This window comes from Ammodytes marinus (genome assembly GCF_949987685.1).
Source record: "Ammodytes marinus genome assembly, chromosome: 18".
Classification (NCBI taxonomy): Eukaryota; Metazoa; Chordata; class Actinopteri; order Uranoscopiformes; family Ammodytidae; genus Ammodytes; species Ammodytes marinus.
In genome coordinates this window covers 15281240-15309033 of record NC_137222.1, presented here as the reverse complement: position 1 = coordinate 15309033, position 27794 = coordinate 15281240, and the positions used below count along the sequence as shown (strand labels likewise).

General features: G+C 41.0%; 1 protein-coding gene across 2 annotated transcripts in view; it reads right to left on the bottom strand.

Moving 5' to 3' along the window:
- mmp17a (matrix metallopeptidase 17a) overlaps positions 1 to 27794 on the bottom strand; it is a 98197-nt gene that overhangs the window by 69433 nt on the left and 970 nt on the right. The window contains exon 2 of one of the 2 annotated variants that reach the window (XM_080046209.1): positions 13819 to 13879. The exons of the other annotated variant lie outside the window; for it this stretch is intronic. The gene's annotated coding sequence lies outside the window, so the exon portion shown is untranslated. The remainder of the gene's footprint in view (positions 1 to 13818; positions 13880 to 27794) is intronic. 2 annotated transcript variants of the gene reach the window in all.

Sequence of the window (27794 nt, the reverse complement as noted above, 5' to 3'; positions counted from 1 at the left end):
GTACACTTTAACTGGGAGGGTGAAGGCACTTTTAAGCAGCTAACAACAAAAACACCTGTTGCATGGGCTGCCATCACACCACCATCGCACCAACACCAATGTGTGTCACCTTGTAGCCTACCAATCACCATACTGAGAGACGTCATCAATCATTTGAACTAACAGGCAAGTAGGGGGAGGGAGAGCCTGTAACACTTTTATATTGTGTTCTAACACAGGCAGTGTTGCTGACAGACGGCCGGCCACACACTGCTAGGGCATTTATCGTAAACATTCGCAACAATACACAGAATTTTATTTTTAATCACGGTAATGCCTGTAATGAAAGGAATACCGTTACTATTTGTAGATACCCCGGTTTACAGTATTACTGTAATACCTCCCAACACTAGAGTAAAGCAATTTCTTTCTTATTTCTTGGCTCTGCCTTAATGAAGATTGCAGTTGGCTGCTAGTTGGTTTCTTGTACAAAGGTAAATGCAAGAATTTGTCATTGGTTCAAGTGCAGCAGCAGGGAGGCCACATGCTGATGGTGCAGCACATTTGTGTTGAGCTGTTAAAGCTCCCATATTATACACTTTTCGGTACTATTATACACCATATTATATGGTCTTAGTGGTCACTAATACGTTTTTCTTTAATTGTTTGCTGAAAAAAACTTTCAGATAATTTATTGTACTATGCTGAAGTTCAGCTAATCTCACAATGGCCTATTTTTTAAAAAGAGCTGCAGCTCCCCTCGTAAATATACAATCTTTGCGCTGCCCCCGCCCCCTGTCCGGAAGCGAAGCCAGATACGCCTCGCCCTCTGTCTGTCAGGGCCGTGGACCAATAAGAAATAGGGGTGTGGGCTGCACAGTGGAAGCTTCTGGCTTTCCAGTTTGTGAGGTCAGAAAAGGGGAAAATTCTGACTGGAGTATATTGGGTGGGGGAGGGGTGGTGGTTTCAGAAAGGGGGATTGTGAGAAAAGGAGAGTGTTATTTTTAAAAATATTTTGGCAGTCTCTAGGCACACTGTGGACCCATGGATATGTTGGAACACATTTAAAAAGTGCATTTAGCATAATATGTGACCTTTAAGTATATTTAAGAGCCCTCTATCGTTAAGTGGGCCACTTCAGATCCGCGAGAATGGTAGGGTTGTAGTCATCTGCGAACCTTATACAACTTGACGCAGAGTACATTCAGAAATATACAAGAATAAGCAATAGAAAACAGCCCTAAGGAGAAGTAGAGCTGGATGATGATGTATGGGGCATCCGAACAAGACGCCACAAAGACAGCATAACATCTGTTTCCTCCAGCAGTGGACAGCCTTTCTCTCTTCTGCTTTTTCTGTCTTTCTTGCCTTCTCATCAAATGACGGTCTTAGTCATATAATATCCTTGGTAAAGCATAGAAAAACAGAGAACAAGCTGGCACATTCACAAAATCATATTGAATGAGTACAAAGCACATGGCAGAGAATTAAAACAAACAGAAGGAAAAGATGAATGTGCAGGAGCACCAAAAGAAGGGGAGCCAAGGTTGGCACCAGAATCACTGCGAGTCATTGTTTTAATATTTATCATCTTCTTCACCAGGGAAACATTTAGTCAGAGCACAATTATGACACTGCTGCGTCCATATAATTCTACCATTGTCTTTATTAAAAGGTGAAGAAAGCAATTTATTTATGTTAATATAAGTGTTCAATCGCTCTTTATTCATACAGTGATCACTTACAAAGTGTGCGCGTTTCATAAAGCCAGGGCTCTAGACTGCGACCAAATGCTCGCATTTTGCGACCATTTTTGGAGACAGTGCGAGTAGTTTTTAAAACTAGAGGCACGCGCGCGAACGGAAAATTCGCCGACATTTGTATCATTATTATTAGTACTTTGAGAGAGAGAGAGAGAGAAGTCCGCGAGTGATCAGTTAAACGAGCAACAGCGCGGATCACGTAACCTACTCTCATCTCAGTGTCCCACTGTCGTCACGTCTTTAACATGTTGCCAACTGGTGACTTTTTCCGCTATACCTGCCGACTTTCCGCCATAGCGATAAGGCTGTTAGATTTATTTTTTAACCGCGCGCTCAAGAGCAGAGTAGCAACGGAGCTGTCTACTCCTCACCGCTGACAGCACTCAGTCACACGGGCAGTCTGATAGAAACCCCCCGCCACCTGCAGCAGCCAGCAGACAGCACCGTGTGTCAGGGGACGTTTGTGAACACGAAAATTGTTTGATATGTCCACATTCAATAGGCCACTGCATATCTATAAAAAGCTAACCTTGTAGTAATATGGCAACAAAAAAAGTGTGTAAAGTGAGTTTGTAAATATGTAAATAGGCCTAGTTAATTTGTAAACTACCTGGTCAGCATTTTCTGTTCATTTTGACTCTTTCAGAATAGCATAGGCTATAATGCAAATTAGTTGATAATGTCACCTAGCTCCTACTAGGTACTTGTGGGCCAATAACTAGGCTATTTTCTTGGAGTCAGCAGAGATAGAGTAGGACAAATCAGAGGGCTTGGATGTAGAAGTGGTTGTGGTGAGAATTGGCACAAAAAAAAAATCCTTTTCCTAAAGGAATGTCTGAAGAATTTCACATGGTGATGCAAAATCGAAAACACAATGAACTGTATCATCTGTTGTCAGTGTGGTCCAAAACATGCTGGCAATACAATATCAATAGGCCTAATATAGTTAAAACAAGGGAAACATTTTAATAGATGCGTTGCAGGTCTATTTAATGTTTGCCCCTAAATTTTCTGCTTGCGCCCCTAAAAATTCTGAGTTAGGGGCGCCAGTGCTCCTAGTAAAATAGGTTAGTCTGGAGCCCTGAAAGCCGATCTCTCAGTCACCCGCTCTGCGTGTAATAAGTAAGGATGGGGATCGAAACCCGGTTCTATCAAGGACCCGGTTCCACTTTTTTCAAAACCCGAAAATCAATAACGTTTGGGCTTATCGATACCACTATCGGGTCTCGTCATTTTTATTCTCCCGTAGGTCCTGTAACGCAATTGTGTGTCAAATCAAATCAAACCAATCACTGCTGCGTGTCCGCCAATGTTTATGAATTAAATGCAAACAGGTATTAAAAGTAAAACAAGTGAAGTTTGGCAGTTAACTTCGCTCGCGAGGATGGCTGAACGGGCGAAAAGGTCTATGGTTTGGCTTTATTTTACCAAGCTCGAAGATAAAGCAGAAGCGAAATGCAACTTATGTTGCAAAATCATTTCTTGTAAAGGGGGGAACACAACCTCAATGGCCAAGCACATCAGCATTGTGCATCAAATAAAGGCCAAATGCAGTGCCTTCGACTGTCTCCGCATTGAAAAGACTCTGGGCCAATCCGAATAGTCTTTTTTGCATAGGAAATTTCCTTTCCTATCGAGATGAACCGGAAGTGCTCGGCGGATAGGTGATTCGAATTCTCAAAATGCTTAGGAAAGGCATAGGAAAGGAGCCTCGATTCATCCTTTAACCCTCCTTAAGCATAGGTTACTCCAGACCAACCTATGCGAAAGGAAAGGAGATAGTGGTATCCCATAATCCTTTACGGCGGCAAGATTTAAAGCAACAGGCCACCGCCGGAGTTTACCGACTCTACACAAATACGAACGTGAGGTAAAACAGAAGAGAGGAGAGGAGAAGAGAGGAAGATTTAACTCGGCTAAAACAAAATACCCCCCCCCGTCCCCCATAAAGATAATAAAGAACCAAAGAAAATAAAAGACCAACATCATAATAGTTATTTTCGTAGCACATCATTTACACCATAAGAAAATAAAATACCAACTTCACTTTTAATGAAGTTACTGGGGGCAGTTCATTTCAACATCAACATAAGTGTAGCCTCTTTTTATTCCACACGTGAATTGGGATATATGCGAGTGACTCTCACTCTGTTGGCGACAACCTGATTAAAATCAATATGAAAAGAATGCATGGATCAAACGAGCGCTTGTTGTAGTCAATTTTCGGAGAATAGGCTGTAGTTTCACGCTAGTGACTCACGTCAGCACTAATCGCAGTCGCGCAATGACGTCGGTTAGGAAAAGTGGAGTCGAATTCATTTGAAAGAGTGCTGTCTTTTCCTATGTTCGATAGGAAGCACCTCTCATCTCTCCTTAACCCCGATGACGTTTAGGGGTTAAGTTATAGGAAAGGAGGCTTATAGGTTAGGAGATTGGACTATTCGGATTGGCCCTCTGTCTCCTCCTCCTGCTGCTGCTGCTGCTGCCGCCGCACCACAAACGGGCCCGTATTCATCATCCACAAAGTACCAGCGGTAAACGCACACACACAGACTGTGTAGCTTGTTGTCCCGTCAGTTAAAAATAGTAATCCAATTGTGAAATCCGTTTTGTAATCGGCAGCATACAAGCTAGTTAGCTTAATAAGTAAACAAAGTTTTCAGACGTGCTGCGTGATGATGTGTTCAGGATGGCTCAGTAAAACGACTATTAGGTTATCATGATGCGTTCAAGTGTAATGTAAAGGAATGGGAAATTGAGTTTTTGGCGAGAAACATGAGTAAAACAGTTGAATAGTGCTCTCATCATTTTAAGATATATAATTAAACTACTGATGCCAATATTTATTAAAAATGTAATTTAATTTGAAATACAATTATTTATTTCCTAAATATTTTCCTAATCGTATCGATAGTGGTATCGATAAAGACCCCGGATCGAAAAGGCGTATAGATAAAGGTATCGATATCAATAAATATTAACGATCCCCATCCCTAGTAATAAGCTTAATAAACTTTTCTGTGAACCCTTTACTGATATCCAATCAGAAGAGAGAACCCTACAAACCGGCACCCGTCTCACTGACGGTGCACGCGCAGAACGACAGATCAGTGAATGTTTATGCGCCTACAATGGCGGAGCAGGTAAAAATCCTTCCCAGTGTCTGTTTTGATGGTTTTTATCATGTTTTATCACACTGACTTATCTGAGATGATGCTTGATAACTCGCTGCTTGAAGACCGCAGTGCATTAATGTGGTGACGTGAAGGGACTGCTAACTGCAGTCAGTGACAGTCAGGAAGTTAGCTAAACTGACCAATCCGCTTACTGAACCTTTAATTAAAAAAAATACAAATAAAGTATAATCTTTAAACTTCTTGTTTTGTAAACTGCTTTGTACTTTTAATTCATAAACAAAACAATTAATTGACTAGCAAGATTGTACCGGCGCTACACTATTGTATGTGCGGTGGACTGAAGCGGTAGATAGAGACAGCCATGGAGTGACATAAAATAATACTCATCCGTTGGATTCAAAGACACAATGCTGTAAGCAGTTGGAGCACTGCAGAAGCACTATATCACCTCATTAGACAAGTACTTCTCTTTAATGTGCTTATAACGGGCACACACGGCTGACTTGTTTTAAGGATACGTTCTGCTGGTTGTTCTTGCACTAACACCTAGTTTCGGCTCTCAGTAATAAATGTAATTGCACATATCTAACTCTCAGATATAATTCAAATATAATTCAATTGAGTGGACCCACGTAGAGCAACAAAGTCTGTGCAAGAGAATTTGTGTGTGTGTGTGTGTGTGTGTGTGTGTGTGTGTGTGTGTGTGTGTGTGTGTGTGTGTGTGTGTGTGTGTGTGTGTGTGTGTGTGTGTGTGTGTGTGTGTGTGTGTGTGTGTGTGTGTGTGTGTGTGTGTGTGTGTGTGTGTGTGTGTGTGTGTGTGTGAGAGAGAGAGAGAGGGAGAGTGTGACAGCGAGGATTAAAATGTGGCTGGTAAGTGAATCATTTAATCCCTGGTTTAGAGACAGCTGGTTCTGGAGAGAGCTGAGACACTACATCCGTCTGTTTACTGATGGAGAGGAGGACAGAAAAAGAGAACCACAGACAGTGGAAGAGAATGATATGGGGAGGGGGGCGGGTAGCTCTCTCACCTAGCTCTTTAATACTAAGTGACCTAGACATGCCTGGTTAATGGAGGCTGCCATTTGTTCACTTTCTGTTAAATTAAGAGCAGTGAAGGGTAAAGCACTAGATGGGTTGTTGGTGATTGATTGGATTGATCTGAAAGGCAATAGTGATGGTAGAATAGGAAAGAGACAACAATTTCGCAATGCATGTGTTGACCCTCAAACTGTGCACATTAGCATGAGAGGTTACAGAGACCAGCGCTTCCAACACATAGGCTCTACTTGGGCAGCCTGCCCAAGTGAAGACAAATCAATGCCACCGCAATGTCTCGCTACTTCATTCCTCTGTAAAGTTGATCGGGCAGCTAAACCTAGTTAGCTTAACCGAGCGAAAACAAGGACACATGTTTAGAGAGACTAGCGCTCCCAACTAGGCCTACAGTTCGGGCCAAGAAGTTGATGGATGACAGAACTCTTGTGAGTGAAAACTGAAAAGCCCTTCATTTGTCAAATAAAAAACCTGTCAAAAAAGGGTAGCAGTGCTATTAAAACGTGAATTATCGTGTGTCACTGACAGCCTCTGGGATAAATAGAAGAGAAAAAAACGGCACGTTACATATTGATGTGTTTAAGTGATGTTGGTTAAATTGAAAATTTGGCTCATCGGGATAAGTTCAAAGTGATCTCGTCAAAAGTAGTATTAGACAAGAAACTAAAAAAGGCTACAGCTGCTGATGATGAAGTAAATAGAAGAAAATAATGTATGAAACGGCCAACCCAAATGTAACACTGTGTACCAGTGAAGCCTATGATTTCAGGAAGATTTAAAGACATCCAAAATTGGATACCTCCCAACCGCCTGGTTTGTTTAATATCTAAATAGTAGTGCTGTCAGTTTAACGCGTTATTAACGGCGTTAACACAAACCCATTTTTTCTGTGGTGCATCTGTTTGGAAAAGGTGTGAGGGATGTTAGCTTTCTGAGTTGTGAAGAGAACCTGAAGTCTGAGAAAAGCTCTGCCAGGCTGTATAATGTAAAAGCAGCACCTTGGAACACCATGCATTATTATTCGTGTTGATTCCAGATGTAAATGCCAACCAAAGCTTAGCTACTAACAACACTTTTGTGAACTTCCTTCAGAATGTAAGGCCAGAAATCATAAAGTGCATCTGTGAAGCAGTTGTTCAAGTTTAGTCTGATTTCATTGAAAACAAAAAGCAGTGGATATGTATGGGTTTTTAAAAGTAAAAAGTGCAGTAAACAAAGAGAAAATAATACATTTGTATTTTAATTGCAAAATCAAACATTTTGTGGATTGTTTTGTAATGCACCGTTAATGTAGGTAGAAATTGATGTACCAGAAGCGAGTCCATTGTTTTATGCGGCTGGGCTTCTATCTGTGGGTTTATGAATAGTAATTGCCGTCAAAAGTGAAGAGCACACAGCACTGACACTACAAAGGTATCTGTCTTTCCATAGGTGTCAAATTATCTACCAACTGTTTTATTTTATGTTGGGTCCAGGGGGGATTCATGCAGAGCGCACACATTAAAAAATAAGTCAGCCTAGGTTTTAAACATAAATAAACGGATGGCTTTTGGAGCCAATTAGGACTTGCCCCCGTTACTGGAGTTTATTTTAACAGGCAGAAGATTCAGTGGCTCCACTCGGGGGGGAAAAGCCCCCAAACCGTCTTTGAAGTTCCTCTCTCTGTGGGCGGTAATGTAGCATGGCATCCAGCCAAAGCACAAACACAAGGATTGAATAACGCCTGACCAGTGTCCCTGCTGTGGCATTCCTTCCATATGCCACAATAAAGAAAAAGTAAGCAAAGTCCCACACAATAAAAATATGCATAGAAAAATAAGAAACACACACTCGATGATGTGCGTGACAGATCAGCTGAACTGTCAAATGCAATTCTAAACCACAAACAATCTCAAAAAGTTTTATTCAAGAGTGTGAATTTGTGATTTTTTTTTTTTAGTGACGATCCAAACAAATCCGGCGAATTAAGAAAACATTTGTATGTTCTCCATTTACTTTAGTTTATAGGTTTTTTGGGTCGTATTGCAGCAGCGTGAAGTTATGAGAGATGGAATCTCCACTGGCTCCAACTTCGTACAAGCTGTAGGAATATGAGTGTATTTCTGGATCTTGTATGTAATTTATAGGCCCTAGGGGTTTAGCTATGGCAGCATGACAACGCACACTGAGAACTAGTGGCAACTGGTCTTAGGTCAGCGGTTGTAAACGCTGGTTCCACAACAAATTTACACAGGGGGTTCAGTATGTAATAATGAGCATTTCAATTCTGCAGTCATAATGCTACGGACTGCATTCAAATGCCATCAGTCACACTATCATCTTTAGAAGTTGTTGTCTTCATTCTCTTTTCAACTTTCCCCGACAGTGAAATTGATGCAATACTCTGCTTGGTGTCAATGTCAGATGATTGACCTTACACTTTGTATCTTACTTGCATTTCCGGTGTGAAAGCACAGTACTGCTCCCTTGAAGCAGGATTTTACAATTCTAGATTGTTACAGGCAGAAACAATTTGCAGATCCATCCCAAACCTTGCCTGGTAAACAGTACTAGCACAACAAAGCACAGTATATTCCCCAAAGCAATATACCTGGAGAGTGCACTGGCAACATGTACTCGATTTCAAATTGAGTGGCAAAAGCTAAGCAGAAGCCTGAGCCTCTCTTTCAGGCTGCACTTTGGGATAATGTCGCTCTAAATGCAGCCTAACATTTTGTACGTCCGTGTGCCATGCTGTGCTCTCTGCGTGATACCCCATGTGTGCCATTGTGTTTGACAACGAAAGCAGAACGCCTCCTTATGTGTCAAACAAACTTATTGTCCCTACAAGGCTTCAAACTTTAGTTGGTTCACTTTAACACGCGAGCCTTTTCACCCTCCAGCACACAAACACTTCATCACCTGCTAGAGTGTAGCTTTTCCAACAAAAAAGAATCATCAAAAAAAGAACAACAAAGTCAGCGTTTTGTTTTTTGAGAAACCCCCAAGGCTCCCACATGTGAAAAGTACAACACACCACCAACTTATGATGAGCAGTTATTGTGACACCAGTGAACCGTGTGTGTGTGTGCGTGTGTGTGTTTGTGCACGTGTGGGAATGCTACACCTGCAGAAATGGTGTGCATATGTGCTGTTGCAGTAGAAAGAGCAATAAAACAGCTAAAGACACGCTATGTGGAATGGTCAAACACTAAAACCCACCATAGTGAGATCAGAGCACAAAGAAGTCAAACTTCAAGGCTGAAGAATGTTAAGTTAAATTGGACAAAATGAGGTGCATAAGGAGTTTGTTTGCTTTGCTATTTGACACGGCTGTAGCCTTGAAATGAAGTCAAAGTTCAAACTTCTAGGAGTGAAATAGGGGTGCTAGACTGGGACCGTAAGCTCATTCATGCGTGTATGCACAGTCACGTGTCTGTGAGCCAATGTATTTCATGGCCTATCAGTTACTCTTATGTCTTTATTACTTATTTGTCAATGCTGGATGACAGGGGGATGATAGTGGTGTGTATGTGTTTTTAAGTCACCCCTGTGGATAACGCGGCTGCGATGCTTGGTAATAGTATGCTTGTCTAGCAGAGCACAGTGCTGCATTGCTAGGTGTGAAACTGTATACCAGGAGTATTCTAGTCAGTAGCAGGGGAGAACTCAAAGTGGAGCTCACGTTACACTCACGACAACCCTGATGGTCAAGCAAAACATAATGCAAGTTCTAACTTTTGTTTTTTACGACGTCATAGGAGGGTAAAAAATAAAACACTGTGGGGTCTTCTGTTGCTGTAGCCCACCTGCTTCAAGGTTGGTCGTGTTTTGCGTTCAGAGATGGTATTCTATACCCTGGATGTAACAAGTGGTTATTTGAGTTACTGTTGCCTTTCTATCATCTCAAACCAGTATGCCCATCCTCCACTGACCTCTGACTTCAACAGTTTACGTCGACACAAATGCCGCTCACTGGGTATTTTTTTCTTTTTCGGACCATTCTCTGTAAGCCCTAGAGATGGTTTAGACTGAAAATCCCAGTAGATGAGTAGTTTCTGAAATACTCAGACCAGCCATTCTGGCACCCTCAACATTGCTATGTTCCAAGTCACTTAAACCCCCTTTCCCCATTCTGTTGCTCGGTTTTAACTTCAATAAGTTGTCCCGTCCAGGTCTACATGCCTAAATGCATTGAGTTTCTGCCATGTGATTGGCTGATAATTTATATGTTAACAAGAAATTGAACCGCTGTACCTAATAAAGTGGCCGGTGAGTGTATGTGCACACAGGGAGGAAAAAGGGAAGAATGGAGGAAACAAACCAACACACAGGTACACAATGCCACATCTCTAAAAAGAATCTGCATAGTCCAAAAGTGAAAACATAACCCACAAAAGTCACTCAATATGATAAAGCTGTATGTTCCTCAAAAAATCTTATATATATATATATATTAGTGGTGGGCCGTTATCGGCGTTAACGTGCTGCGTTAACGCCAGACTCTTATCGGCGATAAAAAAAATATCGCCGTTAATCTCTTATTCCACCTCCTGTTCGGCTCAGGGAGCCAGTCATTTGTACAGTTCAGCTTAGACTCGGCCGTAATGCTGCTGCACACACACACACACACACACACACACACACACACACACACACACACACACACACGCACACACACACACGCACACACACACGCACACACACACACACACACACACACACACACACAGACACACACGCTGCATGTCAGAGACGAGGGGCGAAGCTTCTCTCACACACCCGCCGCTCTCTCTCTCCATCACTTGCCCACGACACAATCGGGTATTGGAACGCAGGGTGGGTGTGTGTGGCCACCGGTCGCCACGTGACTATAAGTTTCCAAGTTTTAAACACTTCTATCTCTTCAACGTCAACGTCACCGTACCCGAATCCTAAATATCCCCATAGCAGACGCTATATTTCATCGGGGGGAAAACTTTGTTTTGCGCCACAGTTCGACTCGGCCGTAATGCTGCTGCACACACACACACAGACACAGGCACACACACACGCTGCATGGCAGAGACGAGGGGCGCTACCAAAAAGACGAGAGGAGCGGTTGGAGCAGTTGGAGAGTTTAGAGACACATGCGCGCACATTTATTTACATAAAATCGCAATCGCAGTCACTTGTGCAGTTATGTAAAATGTTTCACTAAGGAAAATGACAGAAAAAGTAACGCACAGTGACTTTGATGAGTAACTTTAATCTGATTACTGGTTTGGAGATAGTAACGCGTTAGATTACTCGTTACTGAAAAAAAAGGTCCGATGCCGGTAACGCGTTACTATGTAACATCTTGTTGAACATTATTTATTTTCATCACCAATTATCATAGTAGAACAGCTTCCTCAAGCAGTTTGTGATGCATGTTGGAAACAGGAGATGAGCCCCTGGTCTGATGCGCCACCTGGCTTGAGAAACACGTTCTCAAAGACTTACTTTGAGTCATTATTTAGGGAGCACACACATATTATGAATGAATTCAAATGAGCCATTTTAATCTAGATTAATTCCAAAATTAATCTAGATTAATCTAGATTAAAAAAATTAATCTATGCCCACCTCTAATATATATATATATATATATATATATATATATATATATATATATATATAAGATTTTTTTATATATATATAAGATTTTTTGAGGAACATACAGCTTATATATATATATATATATATATATATATATATATATAGAGATTCAAAAAAATCTATTATCTTGTGGAACTTTCATGCTGATTCCTTTCACAAAACACCTGTTAATAGCTGCCATTATAATCAGAAATACCAAATTAACCAAAAAGGAAAAAAATAATCCAAAACAGCCAAAACGAAACAAAGTAAACAACCAAACCACCACTAAGCAACCACAATACATTGCATATGCAAGTGCAAACACACAAACTGTATACAGGAAAATGCATACTATATATATATTTTTTTTTTATCCTTTATTTAACCAGGTTAGTCTCATTGAGATTAAAATCTCTTCTTCAAGAGAGACCTGGCCAAGATGGACAGCAGAACACAGTTACACATAAAACACAATACAAAATACAAGTTTGATATTAAATACAGTTGTACAACATAAAAATAAGATTCTTAACTAAAAACATTCACAATTTCCGATGGAGTCCAACTTCAAACTCTTAACAACAGCCTTAAATTCGTTTAGAGTTACTAGGTGCTGAAGCTTAAACTGCTTTTGCAGGTTATTCCATGACGACGGCGCAAAAAACGTAAAAGCTGTTTTACCCAGCTCTGTACGTGCATAGTAATAAATAACAACACAATAGTTTCCCATCCTCACCTTAGGCTACATTTATGTATTGAGCCAAATCGTCTAGACAATTGCATGGAGGATTAAAGGAAGTAAATATTTAGACTGAGCCTGTGTTCATGGGACAACGATAGACAAAGCCAGATAAAGGACAGAGAAAGCCCCACAGTCCTGGAATATAATGGAAAAAAATGTATCACGCTGACAAACTTGGATAAGATAGGAGTGTGGAGAAAAATAGAAGTCTAAACAGTGTTACTGGGTTTGTGGAGCCACTGGATTTTAGTTAACCTCAGCAGTTCTTTAAACAATAGAGCAAAATATCCATTACAAATGGGAATGTACTCAAACACTTTGATACGTAAAGATAAAAGTCTCCAGCGTACACATGTTGCGAGGGAGGGTGCATGAAGTTGTTCTTGCAATGATTGGTTGATAGATTAAGAAATTGATAGAGGGAAAATGAATCAACATTTAAAAACAAATATAGTCAAGTCAAGTCAACTTCAAGTTATTTGAAGCAGTTTATCATTCCAGGTTGGCCAAAAGCAAGTGGTTTTAAGACAACAGCGGCACATGCATTTGTCTGTTGAAAGCAGTTGAAACAGTGACTGCAAAAAGTATTTCGATGAGGTAATGTATTTATATGTGACTAATGTAAGATTAATAATGGAAACATGACAATAGTGAATCAAAGTAAACATTGATTTAGTAATGTTCAGGAATCACAGGATTTTCTGGTCTGAAAACAATTAGTTCAATTAGTTAAATTATAATTTTGTCTAAGTTCACTGGAGATCATAGCCGGGCAAAGGCATTAATAATAATAACATAAAAATAGCGTTCTTTTCACAGATGAACTTGTCTGCTGTCATCGGTCATTTATGATAATCGAGGAAAAATTAGACCGTTTCATAAACATTTAAAGTTTTGTGAAGGTTTAACTTTGCTTGGACAAATATAGAACAACACCTTAGGCTCTTAGTGTTCAAATCATCATTAGTCGTTATTTTTTAGACATAGGTGAGAACGGGGTTATATGTCACACGGGTTGGTTGTCACAATCGTTATTTCTCTGAACCAGAAGGCGCTATCTGTTAAATGTGGGTATGTAATTATCCAGAATTGGGATCAGAGGTCACCTACATAGTCTTCCTTGGAGTTAGAATGCTGAATTTGAGGCGAGAGGACTGTTTGTGTTTTTCATGTCAAATTAAAAATATTTAGCTCCTCAGTATTTTTCTTCGAGGCTTTTACACAATGGGTTTATAACAAAACACTTGTTACCATAAACAAGTGTGAAGGGTAAGCTATAGTTTGGATAGTTGTTAGCAAGCTAATTAGTTGTCAGATGGTTGTTGGCCTTGACGCTAGCAAGAAATTCCAGTTGGGGTTGGTCGTCACATTTTTTGGGGGGTTGGTTGTCACATGTTATCCAAAGGGTTCAGCCAGGAAAGGAACCCAATAACAAAATAAATTGTATCATGTATCCTCACTGACAACCCGGAGAAGGAGAGAATAGAGCAGGAAAAGGGAGCTAGCATGCAAAAGAAAAAAAGGCAACAAAATCAAAACGAACCAGTGCATCCCAAACTAGACCAGTTGCCAAGGCGACGGCACGCCAGTGCACTCCACACCAGCTGGGGAAGAAGAAACAGAAGAGAAAGAGACAGGAGGAGGATTCTTCATCAGTTGAAGAGGATAGTTGGTGTTTGGTTTGTATGGAAACCTTCTCCGGCAGCCGTTCAGGGGAGGTATGGGAGTGTTGTATGTGCAACCAGTGGGCACACAAGCTCTGCTTAGTTCGAGTGAGCATACCCTACATTTGCCATCACTGTAACTCAGATAGTGAATGTGTGTATCATCCTAGAGACTTTTATACTTTTATTGTTAGACCTATTTGTTTTGTTCTTTATGTTGTTACATAGGCTGGTCTTAATATGGATTTCCTGTTTGTTTATTCCTTGCTCATCTTGAGGCTACGGTGGCGCTGAGCATTCACCAAATAAAAAAAAGTTTCACAGCAGGATCTCGTAATTACGAGATAAGGATCTCGTAATTACGAGATAAGGATCACCCTCTCATTCATCAATAACGATGTCTGTGTGTGTGTGTTTGTGTGCAGACGAGGTGAACCTAGCCATAGGAAAACGTAGGCAATAGCCTTGGTTTCCGGACTACAATGGGCCCCATAATCAATACAATTATTTTAAATATTTGTTTACTGTTAATTCATTAATCAGCGATCGCATCGGGTACTGAGGGACACACTTTCGGCTTTACGCCCGTGATCAGCTGCTGAGGTCCGGGCTTTTCTCCTGAATAGTCCCAGTGACTGCATATCTCTGCATATCTCAGATCTCGTATCTGCACAAAGTTGACATGGCTATACTCATTGTCATGCCCTCCTTGTAGAAAGTTCTTATGTGTTTGTATGAGTCATGGATCACACCGAGTTTAACGACTGCATTTAATCCAAGCTTTCAATAAAACTGCGCTTCGATACAGTAAACAGCAGGTAAAAGTGAACTAGCCCACCGGGCATTCTGATTGGATGAGGCAACACAGTATGGTGGCTCCGGTGGCTCATAGTGAACAAACTGCATATTTTAACCAAATGCCAATGTTAGCACACTCATGCCTATGGCTAGGTTCACCTCGTCTGCACACACACACACACACACACACACACACAGGCATCGTTATTGATGAATGAGAGGCGTGATCCTTTTCTCGTAAACGAGATCCTAGTGTCGTACATACGATATATTATCTCGTAATTACGAGATCTTTTCTCGTAATTACGAGATCCTGCTTTGAAACTTTTTTTTATTTGGTGAATGCTCAGCGCCACCGTATGAGGCCTATTTTTCAACTTGACAATGAAATTAAACTTTCAAATTTAGTTCTGCTTTCTTGTCTTCTTTTTAAGATTTTTCCCATTAAGATGACATTGTGACAAACAACCCCATAGTGTGTGACAACCGACCCCCTTGATGGGATTGGTTGTCACAATGTGTTAGAGTGTCTTTGATGGTAAATTTCTTCTTTATTACAATAAGTTAGAAAAAGTGAGGGGTACACATTTCAAGCCAACACCTTAAGTTTTAATATAATGTAGGAATGACTATTGAAAGATGTTTAGGTGATGAGCAATTCTCACTAGAGTAAAAACTGTGCCTACTAGGCTAGCCCCACTACTGTTAGCTTCCTGGTTCGGTATCCTCAGAACTTCGTCACTCAAGAGGCATGTGCCTCAATTGTCTTTGATGGGTGCGCACCCTCTGAGGATTCAATGCTCCTACACATGCTAACATACGCTGATGGCTGTCGGTCATGTCACTTGTGCCACCTTGCTGCAGACAATCTGCCCTGCGCAGGCTAAACGAAGAGCCGAACAGGCCACTGTGTTGAGTGTCAAAGCAACCGCAGATTACAGACAAGGCTGTCAGATCCGAGGATGTGTTGTGCACCTTTAAGTTTAATAAATGTCAGAATGTGAAATAAAATCAACAGTCACGGCCCGTGTTAAACACTCAGATTTATAGGGGGAAAAAGGATATGCATGAGATAAGACAGCAAATTATAGTACACGGTCTATTTCAGCATAAATGATTATGTGGGTCTCTAGGCACCTTTAAATATAACAATTCCCAGTACTGCGATTAAAAAGAAAGCAAAAGCCAACATGCACATTGTGGTTTATGGATGCATTCATGAGAAACTCAAAATATTCTCCAAGAGTGAATACTGAAAAAGACCAAAGAAAACACACACACACACACACACACACACACACAGAGACACAACTGCTTTGGCTCTTACTTGAGGGCACACTTGCTTGGCAAGTTGGCATCAACAACTTATGTAGCTCCAGGTGGAACGGCGTAATGTGAATGTTAGTTGTATTGCTGTAATACTTGATCATTCCATGACCCAGTTTGCATATGTATGTAGATTCGAAAGGTCTATTTGGATTACTGGTAAAATCCAAAATGACAGCTTAGTCTCAGCCGGAAAGAAACGGGAATGCACCGAGTGACGTTTTGTCAGTGGGGATAGAAAATAATAAAGTCTTTGGAGGAGCCATAGAGCACTTGTCAGAATTGGTTACTTGAACGAAACGAGATCAAGAAGCACAATGCCTGCCCCTGGTTAATATAACGTTCATCATGATCAGTTGACCGGGATTTCATCATGATGTATTATAATAATCGGACAGACCGAGTTGAGCTGTCGGTCATTAAGTCTGCAGCGGTTGCATGGAGAGCTCTTTGAATTCTGATTGAGGTGGAGTGTTGACCCATCAATAGCACAAGAGGGGTTTAAGAACTTGATGAAGGGTCCGCGTTGTCTTCCTTCTAAACAGGCTTTGTATTGCTGTGGTTCTTCAGTCTGCGCGTAGATCCGTCAAGTACCTGAATGAATCCTAGCTGTCGAACATGAATCTAGTATTTTGCTAATGCAGCGAGTGTATGTCGGTTACCTGCTCCAAGTAACTCCTGTTTGTCAGTCATGATCCTGAACTTTGATCTAATTTCTTCTTTATTCAACTTGAGTGTAGTGCTTGGAAAAACAGTCTGATCACTCAATTACTTCTTCTTTTTTGTGGAGTATATGCAATTAGTTAAATTGTCAATTAGGGAGAGTCTTACTGAGAAATAACTATTTTTGATTGTCTCCCATGGGCTGGAGAGAGAGGAAAAAATAACACCGCAAATACTTAATTAGCCAATGAATAATTGCGGAGCTAATGGAACCTCAAGATACAATCTTGAATGTAACTGTCACCCTCCTAATTAATGGAACTGTGTACTGTGCGGTGGGACAAAGTGATTTTTCTCTCAGTGGGCAACGTCTGATTTTTAATGCGTCCGTGCTTATTGCATCCAAGCTTTTATCATAATTCTAAAAATCAAATAGATATTGGCCGAATTCCCAACGTCTCCCAGTTGCGCAGTTTGTCTCTCTGTCTTTCTCCTTCTTTATTCATTACATACAGTGTGCTTTCCTTATGTGAGCATAAAGCGCTGAAATTTAATTTGGAGACACTCCCACAGATCAAACACTCCCTAAAGGCCAGGACACACCGGTCCGACTACCTGAACATGGAGACTGCCGATTCAGGCAGCTCCAGTCTTCCCGTTGCGGCCAAAAAAGTGCCAAGAACACACCGAGCCGACTGCTGACTTTCCGTACGCTCTGCGCTTGCGCGGGACATAATGTCTCCATAACAGCAGGCGGCCCTAATCTGTATTGCGGCCCAAAAAAATACGGAAGCCGGAAATGATGGGAAAGCTCTCTAGACCATAAACATAGAAATACGTATTTATATTTATGGACCATAAAGAGCACCATTTTTAGCAGAGAGTGTCGAGCATGGTGTCGAGCAGTCAACAAGGGTTGATGCATGTGAGTACTCGCTGAACGAAACAAACAAACACATTAAAACAATGGCTAGCTGTTGTTAGCTGTTTGTGCTACCCGCCTCAGTTCCGGGCTTCACTGATTCGCTAGCCCTCCACCAATAAAATCGCTCCAACTGAAAGACTGCCCACCACCGATTGAACATTATCGGGCCGGTGTGTCCGGGCCTTAAGAGACAGTTTTTATTTCTTCTTTTCTTTTTTGCACTGTCCTTCAGCTTAATATGGAAACAGTGTTGTCACTCCTGTGCTAATGTGAGCGTTGAAGTTCAGTTTTCATCTGCTCTGGTGAGGCAACAGCCCTTTTCTTCATCCTCGCGTGCATATAAACCCACATATATAGCATTGTAAAAAATACAGCTCTGACAGTTTCAAAAGGGAAACTTCAAGGGAGTGTCTGTGGTTGCATTGGGGTTTCCTTCAGCTTAGTTGGCCTCTGGATTATTTTAACTTTTAAAATTCAAGCAGTGCAACTGTAGAAACCACCATAATTATAAAATCTAGTCAGTGACCTTTGAATAGCTTTGACAAAACCCTCAATCTGGTACATGCCTAGAAGGGGACGGGATTCCTCTGTTAAAACGGGGCGGCCACATGGAGTTGATTTGGGATTTTCTACATGGGGAGCCTGAGAGTGAGCCAGCTTGCTTCTAACCCACAATAAGTGATAAAAGCAGAGAGCCAAGAGGAGAGAGGATCATATGCCGCGGAGGGAAGCGGTCATTCCTGCTTAACTGCTTACACACTTTGCTCCATTATTGCTGTTAACTCGCCTACTCTGACATTTGGCTGCTCCAAAAACTCTGTGAAGACAGGATTAAAACTCTTTATGAGGTTTTTTTCATGACTTGCATGGTTCTGTTTTATAAATCCCATTCATTGTGAAGCTAGGCATACATGCCCAAGCCTGATTTCCCCTCTCGCAGTTAGCTATTGATGGATGTGCACATCCACAATTAACTGTTTGCCGATTAAATGCTCCTATCTGATCTCGTTTCAACGAAACACAAGTCCTCAATGAGCACCAGAGCTGCAATCCCTATGTATGGCTATGTAGAGCTGTATTTTCACAGAGGAGATAGTCCCAACTCCATCCTTGCAATTTGCTTTTCTTGTGGTTTAAATGAGGCGGCACAAAGACAGTTGTTGGCATTTTGGTGGAAATTGCTCACGTTGCTCTGAGATTAGACGGCTCAGAACCACATCTGTTTTTTGGCGATCTTGTCAACAAGCGAGCGTAATACTTGCAGCGCACGTGCAAGAATACCGGAATGATGGTGAAAATGTTGTTCTACCTTATCTTGTGAACAATCCTCAACAAGTAGATCCATTCTATTGACATAATGATAAGCTGCAATGTTAGGGGTGTAACGGTACATGTATTTGTACCGTACCGTGACGGTACAGGCACGTATTTGGTGTTACAGAGGTGGGCCGCGGTCCGTTCGTGGCGTACATAGCGTTATATGGCGAATGCACAGGCTTGTTTTGCTGTGTGGAACTTAAAACTTGTCGTCGGAGTTCCCCCCGGACCATTTAGCCGCCGGCTCGGCTCGCACGTGCGCAGTAGCAGCCAGCGAATGAGAGTCTCTTATCTCCATGGTGAGCATGAGGGTCAGGCAGTGTTGCTAACTTAGCAACTTTGTCGCTATATTTAGCGACTTTTCAGACCCCTCTGGCGACTCTTTTTTCAAAAAAAGCGACCAATCTAGCCGCTTCTTCTGGTGTTATTGGTGACTTTTGGAGACCCTGGCTGTCGCTAAAGCATGTATCGCTCTTAACTTCTAAACGAGCAGCGGGTGACTCCGCGGCCACTCCCCCCGTCCCAGAGCACTGACAGGCGGCCGAGTTTTCACGCAGCAGTCCCTCCCAGCTGCGGTCAGAGCAAGAGATAAACAGATCTTCGCTCTAGTGTTCCGTTTGCATCCCTACTAGCAGTTGTAGCAGCGTTCCCCCCTCGTTTACAGTCTATCAGTAGTGCAAATAAAGATGTTATACAGTGCTATCGAACAGAGAGCGAACTGCATGACGAAAGTCAACAGGAAACCGGAGCTTGGAGGCGTCCCCCTGTTATTCAAATCCCGTTTGAGAGATAATTTAAGATTCCAGGTGAATTATGAAAACAGTGATAGACGTTTGGAACAATGTCGGCAGAAGGGGCATTGTTTCACTGCGATCGCCTATGCGGCAACACGTCGAATATGCATGCGCATTTTAGAAGGCAACATCCAGGTGTTACTATCACCGTTACTGTGAAGAAAAAATGATGCCACATTGTATCTCATGCCTGATGCTGTGTAACGCAGTATTGTTACTTTATCTAATTTTCATGGCGTGCACAACATAGAGTGCACCGTCACTGGTGAGGTGGGTTTTGTTGATGTTTTAAGACCACTTGACCACCCAAAAGTTGTGTGGTTTGCCGAAAATCACGCCAATCAAAAAAATTAAAAACAAATAAATAAATAATAATAAAAAAAATACGGGGCGATAGTGTATTACAGAACAGTTTGTGGCGTTCGGAGCGCAGCATCTAGGTCTACTATAGGCTACTGACGAAAATCACACAACACATTGCATCTATTTATTAACAATATTTATGAATTTAGGCTATATTTTGCTGCTCCAACTCAAATTCAGCCCAGCCAGGCGATAGTTAAGTTTCAGTTTCGTTTTCATCTCCGTGGTATACAGCCGTTTGGACCAGCTGATCGGCTCCCGACAGCAGGAGTCAGTCTGCGTTCCAGTTGTAGCCTACTGGGAAGTCGGATTTATGGTGCCAGTGATAACTGAACTAAATGATAAAATAAAGCGATCTTCTCCTTCCTATATCTGTCTATCTTTATCCCTCCACTGTACACTCAGTCACTACTATCCATGCTAAAAGGAAGCAGGATTATAACCTCATTTAGCACATTATTTTTAAATATTTTATATTATTTATTTATTTTCTCCCCCATCTAATTTTGACGATTTTTAGAAAAATGTGTTGGTCTGTAAGCGCTAAGGGAGCATGTTTAAATAAAACCTGGGAACCTTAACTTTTAAATGTATTTTATTTCATGTTTCTATGTGCTACGCAGGCTTAGATATTAAGGTTTTGGTAGACTTGACAATTCGTACTATTTTTTCAGAAAACCCTCAGGCATTAAGGACATGCATCCTAGATTGCAATAGTCATCAATGGGTTAAGAGAGCTGCATCAATATTTTCTTTTTTTAAAGTCAAAAAGGCCCATTAATAGCCTACTGTATATTTTTTCATTGCAATTTTAGTTGCTGCACCTTCACTAGTATTTAATAAGTATTTTATTTATTGGAGAATTGCAGCAGTATTTTTATATTTGTTATGCATTTTATTTGTATGTTACATACTGTCAGCTAGTTACTGACAGCTAAAGCTGTTCATTCTCCCTTAACTATGAACCGTACCGTACTGTACCGTACCGTGACTTCAAAACCGAGGTACGTACCGAACCGTGACTTTAGTGTACCGTTACACCCCTATGCAATGTTGATAAATCCAACCCATACATTTATCTATAAATTAAAATGAGTGATATGATTTGTACTGTATCTGTTGTGCTCAGCTGCTTTTACTGTTTGAAAACATTTTCTTTTATTTAAATAAATCCCTGCAGCCATCTGAAGGCAGCAGGACAAATGTGTGATTAATCTGCCGTCTCTGACTGTGCAAACGTCAGAGCACACTGCCATTATGCATGACCGTTTATTGTGATTGAATCACGTGCAAACAACACCAGGCTGCTACAACATAACCACACTTACAGATCTGTGTAATTGTGCCGTTTATGCAGCAGACACTGGATATAGCCATTTCAGTGCTAGTTTTGTTCATGGTGGTAGGCAATACTTTAAAGTAGGTAAAGCTCAGTGTGACATTACAATAAAGTTTGCAGGAACCTTTGACCTCCTAAATCAAATTAGTTAATCCTCGAGTAAGTGTAAATTTGTGATATAATATCCCTAAATGCATACTATGAATATTGTGCTCACAAGATTTGAGGTCATAGTGACCTTGACCTATGACCTCGAGATTGTAATCAGTGTGAGTTTTTGCCAACTTTGACAAAATCCCTTAAAGCTTTCTTGAGATGTTGCTTTAATGAGGCATGAGGTGAAGGTGACCTTTACCTGGGACCTCCAAAACCTAACTTTTCATCCTTGAGTCAGAGTGGACATGTATGCAAAGTTTGAAGAAAGTACATGCCATGCTTCACCGGTGCGGGGGAATAAGAAAGATGACCGTTGCGCTACATTTGCTAATGGTTCTTCGAGGCATCAAAGTGCAGTATGTTGAGAGTATTTTCCCTTAAAGTCCTGTAGGACTTACTTTTCGAATCTATTTATTCTATCCAAGTCACCAGGAATTGCCTTCAGACAATCAAGCTATGAATCCAGACTGTCAAACTCCATGTGTTGCTATTGTAGTTGTACGTGTATAAGTCTTGCAGCTGCCATACGTCAGTCTCGAACTGGCCATGATACAGTGGCAAGCAATGAGGTGTCAGAGCTCTTGAGACCCTTGTTGGATTGGTTTCTGAGGAAATCATAAACTCCTCAGTAATATTGACAGTCTTCTCACAAACGTGCATGTCTCTGGAGGACTTTTATGCTTAACAAGGCTTCAGTGACAGATTGGATGGGAGCAGATTGAGTGACTGGTTCACCACTTCCTGAAAAGCTGGGAATGTACTCTATATTACATGCTGAACAATCCTTCTCCAGCAGTCTTTATGGGGAAGTGTGCTCTTTCAAATGTTCAAGTCCTCTCCCACATGACATTGTGCCTGAAATAATCTCCTTGCCCTGAATATGAGTCCCACGATGCATTTCTACAGACAGAGGGTCACACAGTGTGATGGAAGTGGGACAGCGTTGCTAAAAGTATCCTAATGATCTAAGAGCTGAGAGCACAATATATTTGCATGGAAACTATAGTACCTAGCCCATTCAGAAGGTTTTAACATCCCTGCATACCTCACCAATCACTTAGCTAACCAATACCTCAGTATCTGTACTATCCAGAGGCGAGAATTACCTTGTTCAATAGGCTGACAGTGATATGAAAAAGGGAATATTTCTTATTTCATGTTCTTGGCTAAAAGATCTTCTTCCTCTTGTTTGCTTTTCGGTTCTTTGTCACTTCATTGTTTCAGCACAAGAATCCTGGTGTCGTACTTTCCCTGGACTGTCACTGCATCCCATTCTCTCTGTGAGTCTCCTATATTCCCGGGGCCTCTGGGTGTAATGAGAACAACTGTGGTGTGCGGGTAGAAGGAGGGAACCCCTCCTACTTAAAGAGCACAAGCAAAATAGTAGCAAAGATACTGAGAGAGTTACGGGACTAAATGTAATGTTGCAGATATGGTACACAATTTTTCGGGTAGACATGACTTATGAGGGTAGTAGTACCGTTGAGGACCAGGCTGGTTGTACTAGACTTGAAAATGAAATAGTTTCCATGTTACAGTCTTCAGAAAAAAAAAATATATTAAAATGAACATTATCCTGAACCATTGTTGAGAGGAGGGTGGAGAATTAATGATACTTGAAGAAAATTATTTGGGATTCCAACAGAATAGAGAGGGTGAGTGGATATTCTTCCATGAGCATGTTTTAGCCAGAATTTTATTTTGGTGCTGAATGGTGCAACATGGCATACTGCAGCTTTAAGTAAACTTTTATCTTAAGCTAAATCAAACCATGTCACTTACCCTTCTGACTCCAATGGGGTGAAAGGTCTTGGATGAAAATATTGTAGTTCACATAACCAAAGAATAATCTCGAACCCCAAACTCTGTGGGTAAAGTTACCGTTTAAGGGAATTCTGTATAGCCTCATTTGCCTAAATGAAGAATGGAAAAGGATGTAAGTAAAGTAAAGTGTATTGCTTGGAGTGCCATGGCAACATGCAAAGAGTGTTTACAACAAGTCTGGATTTTCTTTTTCATAAGCAATAGGGCTATTGATATGTTGATAGACCAACGGGTTCATGTACAGCCAGCATGATGCCAGTATTTCTTAAAAATTAAAAATTAAATTGTTTTCTCTTTTGGTTTTTGTCATTGCCCCTTAGCACCATTTCAACACCTGATAAGAACTCATAATTTTGATGTAGCACAATGGGAAAGAGTGAGTGGTGGAGTTATAGCAGCAGGAGAGGGGTGCTTACCGCTCCAGAGGAATTATGCCAGATGGCGGTGTCATTGAAAGAAATTAAACAGGAAAATTAGAGATGAGAGTGAGAAATGGACTGGTGAGGTGTGGTTGCCCTTCACACACACACACACACACACACACACACACACACACACACACACACACACACACAGGTTTAAGGTTTGAGGATCAATGGTCGTTGTTTCTTTAATGAATACAATCTACAGGTGGCTGGATGTACAGTAATTAAAGGTAATTTATCAACTGCTAATCTGTTTGGCTCGCTCTCGCTTCTCAAAAAGGAAGCCATGAATGTTCCAGTGAATGGTTCCTTCGGGAAGCTCTGCGGTTCTGTTTGAGTGTAGAAAATCCTCCTCCCGAGGAACATAATGCGATGAGCAGAAAACATAGAGCATATTATGTTTTAGTTGTTATGACTCAGTTCCCTCAAGGGCTGAAATTGCATATTGGCACAATGCAATGATACTGTATATCAAACTGGATAGCAGCGTAGCTATGAAATAAATATGTCTGATCTGTGCTTACGTGTACGTGTGGGGGTAACTTATATGGTGTGTCTTCATAACAGCCACACATAACGTAACAGATAGAAGATCACGACAATGGGACAGGATAGGAGTGATGATAGTGATCAGAGGATTGTCTAGTGCTTAGACAGTTGTTTTCGTCCGTTGCGTTAAGTCTTGAGTGAAAAGCAGTTATTATCAGACACGCAGCGCAGACAAACAGCCACAAACATGTACACACACACACACACACACACACACTGAGGATAACAAATTATATGTACAATCGTAACGATAATATCTGTACTTTACAGCTTTTCTGGTGGCACAGAATGAGGCTCACCGAGTGTCATCTGGCTCCCCACTGACAAGAGATCTATCATTGGCCAACTAATCATCATCACAGCTGTCTACACCAATATTCTCTCCATGTCTTTCTTAGTGAACTACTGTAGGAACTGCAGTTAGATTGCATTGTCTAGATAAACTCTATTTGCCATCGGTGATCATACCAGAAGATATCTGTTGTTTTTCCAATTAATAAAACTTTATCTGTCTCTCGTGTAATTTATGACAATGTTATGTCTAAATTACATTTTTGCCCTTTATCGGGAGTAGCCTCTTCCAAGAAATATGCTGCAGTGGTCTTTACTTCACACATGTGTTCCCTTATATCAGGGCTTTTTCAGAGTACCAAATGGTCAGGTTTCTTTCATTGGAAGAGTTATGACTATGAGCTGATTAGTTTTAGGCTCTACCGCCCCTGATCTCCGGAGTGAGGGAGTCCCACAATGGGAGCAAGAGGCAGGCAGGAGGACACCCTTTCCCGGGGGCAACAGGAGCTTCTACAAAGACTATTCCTATGACTTCTGTGCAGGAAAGAAGAAATAGTCTTTATTTCAGCCATTTCTTGGCACCCAGCATAAAAAATGAAAATATGAGACCTGTCCCTGGGCCTGCTGGCACTGCACAAAAAACATTCCTCCTGCTTACTAATAAGAAATGGTCAAGCGAGGTGACTGGTTTGAAAAGGATCCACTTGAAAGGGACTTTCATGTATCTGCCGCTTGTAGCCACAGTCGCTTTTTGACGTGCTTTGTCGTTCATGGTGGACCTTAAGTGTAGCAAGTGACTTTTCAGATGCTGCCATTCATCAAAGTATTTGTGGACGCACACTGTGAATCATGTTGTGGTAACCATTCCATTATGGCTCATGTCGCACCAGCACCCTTCTGGACACTCTGGCAGAAGCACTGAATAAAGCAACGGTTATACCAAGGGGACGGCAAAGAAAGAGAGGTTTGAAATGTGTCTATGGATCCTTTTAGTTTATGGATTGTTTTCCCCACTATGAAAACGTGTCAATAAAATTGCCCTTTTTCAACAAAATAAATAAACTACACAAACACACACACACACACACACACACACTGCAACCACAAGGCAAGTCCACAGGCTGGAGAGCTTGATACTAAAATAGAAATTGTGGTTTGGATAAATTCAGAAAGTGAAGTCATCCAACTGGAAATGTTCCTCTAAACATAGTTTACCGAAGTTCATGTGTTTCTGTGTGTGGAAGTATTGTTTGAAATTGGGAAAAGTTAAAGCCTGGAAACAAGGCTTAACATGTGGGAAATGGTAACTTTTACTGCATGAATGGTTTGATCTCCTCAAAGAGGCATATTTAGTGGTCCATCAAAATGTAGACATTTTCAGGTCTTTTTCCATCGCTGGACTGGCTTCGTTGCTATGCATTTACTGGCACATGAACCGGGGTGCGAGGCATCCCATGCATCAAAGCAAGAGTAATGGGCCCCCCCAGACCACGGGGCTGCTGCGCAGAGCCTGCATTATCACTTTGGGCTGAGTATATCACACAGCTGTATCTAGAAAAACGCTGCAAAGCTTCCACTTTGAGTATTATTTGCTCTGCCATTGTAAATAGAAGAAAAAAGCTTCTTTGCACTGCTGTGTTTGTGTTTGTACTGTCTCGGTTCACCCGAGTTTGTGCAAGAGTCAAACCTAACACCTAGTGTATTTACCCAGGATGATGTGTCACTTAAGAGCATGTACTGTATACTTTCATAACAATGTTTTAGAACAAGACTCCTTTTTTGGTTTTCTTTAGTAAAAATCAACAACATAAAGTAGAAAGATAACAGTGGCCTGTAACGATTATTGATCGTACTAATCATCTCAGAGTGCAAGAGATGAAAAGTTATGTGTTACTAAAAGAAATTAAGAAAAAGCGAAGTAACCTAAACAAGTTATATTGATTGAAAATGAGTTGATTCCTTTCATATTTTGCTTTCCTATCAGTACCCAAAAGTGTCAGATGAAAATAAGGCTAGTTTTCAGAGAGAGCGGCATAATTTTATGCGGTACAATAAAATGAGACAAGAAGTTAATGCCCCGGGTTGGGGGGCTGTCTTTAAATGTAATAGCCTGTTTCAAGGCTTTGGTTGTTATTGGCAAAAGCTACACAGCAAGGAAGCAGTGTGAACAGGTTGTGATTAAAATCCTGTCAGATGTATGGCCAAACTGACCTTTTGGATAACTAGAAAAAATGAATGTAGAGTGCCAAGGCGAAACAGACCGTGTCCTGATGTCAGGGTTGTTCAGAAATGAGTCTGGGCATTTTCCAGATACTGGGAAAAAAAATACAATGAGGAACAACTTTGAAAATGAAAGCTTATTGGGTGTATTGTGTGTGCCATTTTCTTTTAGTATATTCAACCTCGGTACATGTTTTGGTAGCCTTAATAGACATTCTCTTTTTCTCGCCAACACACAGTGGAAGATAAGATTAAAAAAATCTCAAAATTAAAGCATTTCTTTTGTGAGATGTGTTAAAAAGCAGCAATTCAAGGTAATACAAACTTGAATCAAACATATAAGTAAAGAAATAGAAATGGATATATTTTTTGTTCTAGTCTCTGTTAAGAAAAACATAATCCCAAAGCTTAGGCTTCAGAGAGAATATTGAAATCCCTGAGTAAGTCAAGTTGCAGAAAATGCTGCTTCGATGGGGATTAAGTCATGAAGACACTAATCAGCTTTTACAAGCTAAGAACTCATCTATTTGGATCAATGGCAAGGATAAGCACACACACACGGCATGCATTTACACACATCATACCAATTACAACTCTTGTGTTTTTGCTGGTGCCTATATCTGCCTGAATATTAGCGCTGCTGACTGTGCGCTGGTACACATATGCTGTGTGTCTGTGATGATGATGATGATGATGATGATGATGATGATGATGATGATGATGTATCGTCATTATACTTTACAGTCCATGTTGTTTCTTTGATGACCCCAATCAGAACATATAGCCTACATAGAAATACATATGAAAATGTATTGGAGTCACCGTTAAGACATTTTGGGGTGACCCAAAACCAAAAACTCCCTAT